This window comes from Rhea pennata, chromosome 23, assembly GCF_028389875.1.
Source record: "Rhea pennata isolate bPtePen1 chromosome 23, bPtePen1.pri, whole genome shotgun sequence".
Taxonomy (NCBI): domain Eukaryota; kingdom Metazoa; phylum Chordata; class Aves; order Rheiformes; family Rheidae; genus Rhea; species Rhea pennata.
Window position 1 is genome coordinate 6,399,928 of NC_084685.1, and position 5,226 is coordinate 6,405,153.

Genomic DNA, 5,226 nt, shown 5'->3' on the forward strand with positions numbered 1-5,226 from the left:
GGGCTGCCTCGCTGCCCCCCACCCCGCCCCGGTCCTGCCCCCCGGGGCCGCCGGGCACCGCAGCCGCCGCCTGGCCCGGCTCGGCTCGGCTCGGCCCGGCCCCCTCCCCTCCGCGCTGCCCCCCTTCCCCGGGCCCCGCCTGCCCCTGCCCCTGCCCCTGCCCTGCCCTGCCCCGGCCGCGGCCGCTGCCCACCGGCCGTCGCTCCCCGGCCCTTCCCCACCTCGTGTCCGGCCCCGCCGCTGCCGCCGGGCGCGGGCAGGGCGCGGCGCGGCGCTCCCGGTGCGGCGGCTCCGGCTGCGGCTGCGGCTCCGGCTGCGGCTCCGGCACCGCCGTGCGCTCCCGCCGCTCCCGCCGCCGCGGCGCCTCCCCCGGCCCGGCCCGGCCCGGCCCGGCCCTGCCCACCGGGGCGGCACGGAGCGGCGGGGGGGGGGGTCCCGGCTGCCTCCCGCCCCGCGCGGCCCCCCCCTGCACCCCCCATCCCCCCATGGGCTCCTCGGAGCACCCAAACATGCCCGCACCCCCCAAACACACTCTGCACGGGCTCCCCAACCCCCTCTGCACCCCCCACCCCACATGGGCTCACCGAGGCACCCACCCCGCCCCATACCCCCTAAGCTGCACCCCAGGGCACTCACGCCCTCCTCTGCACCCCCTGCCCTGCATGGGCTCTCCAGGGCACCCAAATGCTCCAACACCCCCAAATCCCCCCCCTGCATCCTGCACAGGCTCCCTGGGGCACCCCCCACCCCACTCCCCCCCAGCAGCCTCCCCGCCTCGCGCTCCAGAGCCCCCCGGGCCCTGGGGGAATTGCAGCACCCATCGATCGGCCCCGGCAGCCGGCACGGCCGCGGCGCCAGGGGACGGGCGCAGGCAGGCGGGGGGGACGTGCGCACCGCCGGCCTGGAAAGGGCTCCCCGGGCTGCGGGAGCCGCACGGGCAGGGCCACCGGCGGCGGCCCGAAGGGCAGAGCAGCGCTGCAGGAAGCGCCGGGGGCTTTCGGGGATGAAAGCCGGATCCGCGGCTCCAGCCCGGCGCCCTGCCGCCCGGGGGGGGGGGGCCCTCCCGGGGGGGCCCTCCCTCGCCAGCTTTCCCACCCCGTCTCCACCGAAGGGGGCACCCTCGATGGCGCCGCGGCACGGCCACCGCGCCCCGTGCACTGCTTTCCCCTCGTTTCCTGCACGGCTCCTGCATCCCGGTGCGGTGGGCCGGCCCATGCAGCGGATCGGTGTTCGGCGACCCCGTAACAGCGAGAGCCGGAGAGGGGGACGCATGTGCGCGGGCACCCGCCAGAGCCGGCCTGGCCTCGGCCGCATGCTCGAGGGGCGGAAAACCCCGGGGATCCAGCCCGGCTCCCGCAGCTCCCGGGCGGGTTCAGCGTCTCGCCCCGCGTTTGTGCAAATCCTAGCAGGTGCCTGGCTGAAATCCCGGGCGAACCCGGCCCCGGGCGCTTTCCCGGGCTCCCCAAGAGCCGCCCGAGCATTCCCGGGTGGCTGGGCACCGCCGAGGGCTTTCAGCGATGCCGCCTAGGCTGCCGGGACGTTGCCCCGGCTGCCTTGGGTCTGGCCCCCTCCCAAAGGCCTTGCCAAGCTCCTGCTCGGCCTCTCGCCGGCAATCCGGGCACGTTAGCACCTCGCCAAACCCGGCGGGAAGGAGGGATGCCAGCCAGGAAGCGCTGCCTGCTCCAGCCCGGGCAGATTTTATGCCCAAAATGTGTTTCCAGAAATCCCTTGCAGTGCGGTATCGAGCTGAACTACTTGCGCTGCAAATCTAGGTTATGCTCACGCGTCGCTTCGCCTGCACGGGGAAAGGCGACGGCAACCGCAGGACCAAGGGGGAAGGCGGGGGGCCGGGGCGCGGGGCCCCGCGCGCGTCCTCGGGGAGCCCGCGCTGCCGGCAGCCTCACCTGGCCGCGGCGAAGGGCCCCGGCGGTGCCGAGGGCAGCGCCGCGCCGGGACGCGCCGCGGGAGCAGCGGCAGCCTCGGCACCGCCAGCCGGCACGCGGCTCTGCCCCGCGACTCGTCCCGACTCCCTCGTTAAACGCGTCGTTAGAGCCGGTGGATCAAACCTGCCTCTTTCCTCGGCTCCCTATAAATTATTCACGCCCCGTGAGCCGCTCGCTGCCTTTCTCGGAGGCAGGCGAAGCGCGGAAGCTGCTGGGTGCTCCCAGTGTGTCGCGGGGAGGCGGCGGCAGTGGCTCAGCCCGTCCCCCTGCGGCGCGAGCTGCCTGCATCCCCGTGTCCCCGCTCCCCCCAGCTCCTTCCCAGCGTGTCCCAGTCACGGAGAAATCCCCGGAGGCGCTCAAACGTTTGAGATTTAAGCCCACGGGAAAGGGCTGGCGGAGGAGCTCCGGGCTCCCCTGGCTGCGGGAAGGAGCACGGCAGCAGCCGAGGGACCCCGTGCCCGTTCCCAGGCAGTTTGGGATCGTAGGGAAGAGGGAAGCCGGGGCAGCACCTGGCAGCGGGGGGAGCGCAGCCACGAGGCTCCCGGCCGGCGGCGGCTGAGGCTGCTGCTTCGCTCCTAGCGCCTCGAGCCAAAAAAAAGCGACAAGGAAGAGAGGAGGGGGAAAAAAAAAGTTTAAATTTATACCTACTACATGCTGGAAATAAACCTTACTCAGGGCTCAGTTGCGAACACCACTGAGAAGCCGGGGACGCTCGGAATCCCTCTCGCCCGCGGCGCCGCGCTCGGGACGGCGGAGCCGGGCGCGTGCAAAGCCCCTGGCGTCGGCGCGGCGCAGGGCTGCGGCGCGGCGGCTTCCCCGGCGGGACAGAGCCACCGGCGCTCCCGTCTCGCCCAAACGGCTCGGGTTTGCAGGTGGCTTTTTCTCTCCCCCCAGGCTGGACCTTCCTCAGCAGGTCTTTGCTTATTCTCTTTATTGGCTGAAGTTTCTAATACAGCTTTTAACAAGGACAAATACATCAGCTCTTCCCAGTTCCTGCTATTCTACCATTTGCCCTCAGCTGTGTTAACTTCTATTGCCAGAACAATTAGATTTTGGATTGATCTAAAGAGCCACTTGGGAGGCAGGAGTGTTTAGATATGTTTCAATATTTCCTCCGACATCTGGACAAGCTTGATTAGATGAGTCACTCCCAACACCAGCAAGCTGCTTTGGGTTTTTGGCTGAGCGCTTTTTTCCCCTCTCCGGACAGGCTTCTCCTCCCTTTCAGAGCCTGCCACTGCGCTTTTTTGCAAACCAGCAATTACGAGCAGCCACCGCGGCTCGGCCCCGAGATGCCGCCACCGCCGTCAGCCTGTTTGAGGGGTTCGTAACGCGGCTGATTCAGCGACCGCTGCAGCAAAGCCGCCGCAGTCCCGGGAACCCGCTGCCTTCCTGAAGCCTCCCGCGCGTCTCCGCGGCAGCTCTCGGCCCCTTCCCGGCGCACAGAGTGCCTCGGAGCCGGCGCTTCGCGAGAGGGGAGAAAAATCCATCCATACCTGCAATGAGTTATAGGAATGAGAAGGGTGCAAGCAGTGCAAGGTAGTTTCCCAAGCTTTAATCACCCCGGCTCGCCAGCCTGCCCCGGTCCCTGAACCTCGGCGCTTGGCTGAACGCCAGCGGCTAGCGTCATGCAAACCACGCTGCTCCCGGTGCAGCTTGGCGGGGAAATGACTCCTGGGAGCTCCCCACGCGCCGGCCCGGCAGCCCAGCAGGGAGCCCTACAAGCCGGGACGCCACGGCCGTGGGCTGCGCAGCTGAGGAGCGGCACGCGCAGCGCCGCGCTGGCCCCGCGCGCGCGGGGTGAGCTCCTGGGCTGGACGAGAGGGGCTAAACCCGGCTCGCAGCAGCGGGGGCAAGACGGGGCCGATTCCAGCCATCGTTTCCTATGCTGTTCCTCCAGAAGGTTTTCCCCGCCAGGCCTTTCTGCGATGCAGAAAGTCACGTCCTGCTATTCCCCCCTAACCCCCCCCAAATACGCTACTCAGTAGCTCCTCGCTGCAGCTAAGCCCTCGGCCGCTGACCGCGGACGAGGCCCCACGTCACCCGCCAGCCCGCGGGGCGCCGGGTCCCCTGCCCCGCGCGGACCACGCTTACACTGGGCTCTTTGATTTCTTCTCCCAGCTGCAGTTTTCTCTTTGTGTTAATTTTTTTTAAACTCAGATCACTTTTTCCTAGTGGTTGGCAGCGCACCGCCCCAAGGAGCTCACAGGCTTCATGCTGGGAGCCGTGCAGGATATTTTCATCTCAAAGCATTAAAATTTCTACCCGTTTCTTCACACGGCTCTTTCATCTTTCTGATGTCACCCTTCATTTCTGTACAGGGAGCTTCCCTTCACCTGCTTTTATATCCAAAACCATAATCCACCTGCATGTCAGCAGTGTTATGTAAGTTTTCCTCTCAAAATTAATCACCATTACACAGTTTTCATATTTAAAAAACACCAAACAGGACCTCGGAGGATTATCAGACCGTTACATAAAGCGAGGGGGGCTCCCGGCCCCGGCGGTGGCTTTGCATCGTCGGATCGATTCCGGCTGCTCCAGAGCACATCACACTCGCGCATCCAGCCTGGGGTCTAAGTTCAGCTATAACCGCGGCAGGAAAGAGGGGGAAAATATAAACATCCATGGGGGGAGAAAAAAAAGTGCATTTTTCCGGCATAACCTAAAACAGAGCTAACAGGCAAACAGCAGCACACACCATCAGCAGAGCATCGGACGAGGACGCTTCCTTTCAGGGAGGAGTCAGCCCTCAGGCGCAGACCTGCCTCCAGCCTGGAGCATCCAGCCCAGGCCCAGATTTCAGGGCTCTCAGTTTCGGGCTACCCCCCTCCTTGCAGCTCCTACCCCTCCACCCCGGCTGCTGCCGGGGAAAACGCGGCTGCATCCCGCGCGTCGCAACGGCCACGCGTCCGCGCGAGCCGCTCGCCGCGGGAGCCCGTCTGCGCCGTAGCAATGGATCCATCTGCGCCCGGGGGAAGGGGGAGAAACCTCCCGGAGGCGGCAGCGGCGCACAGCGAGGCCCGTCCGGAGGAAGCTGCCGGAGAGGAGCAGCACAAGTCGCAGGCCCCCGCCAGGTCGAACCTGCTGGGACGGCACCCGCGAGGTCGTCGCTGCGACGGTCCGTGTGCGGCCAGCAGCAGCGAGCGGGGAAGCGAGAGAAGAAACCTCCGTGCTGGCACTACGTTACGCCCAGGCTAAAGCCAGACCTCCTAAGACAGATGCAGCAGCCTAAGCCTTAAAGCAAGAAAGCGATGTCTGCTAAGCTCCCGGCTTCGTCTGA

General features: G+C 67.0%; 1 long non-coding RNA gene across 1 annotated transcript; it reads right to left on the reverse strand.

Moving 5' to 3' along the window:
* Window positions 1-2,559: 2,559 nt before the first annotated feature.
* Window positions 2,560-4,933, reverse strand: LOC134150399 (uncharacterized). The gene is made up of 2 exons (XR_009960641.1): window positions 4,038-4,933; window positions 2,560-3,439 (listed from the first exon to the last, which is right to left on the reverse strand). It is a non-coding gene; the product is annotated as an uncharacterized LOC134150399 (long non-coding RNA).
* Window positions 4,934-5,226: the final 293 nt, after the last annotated feature.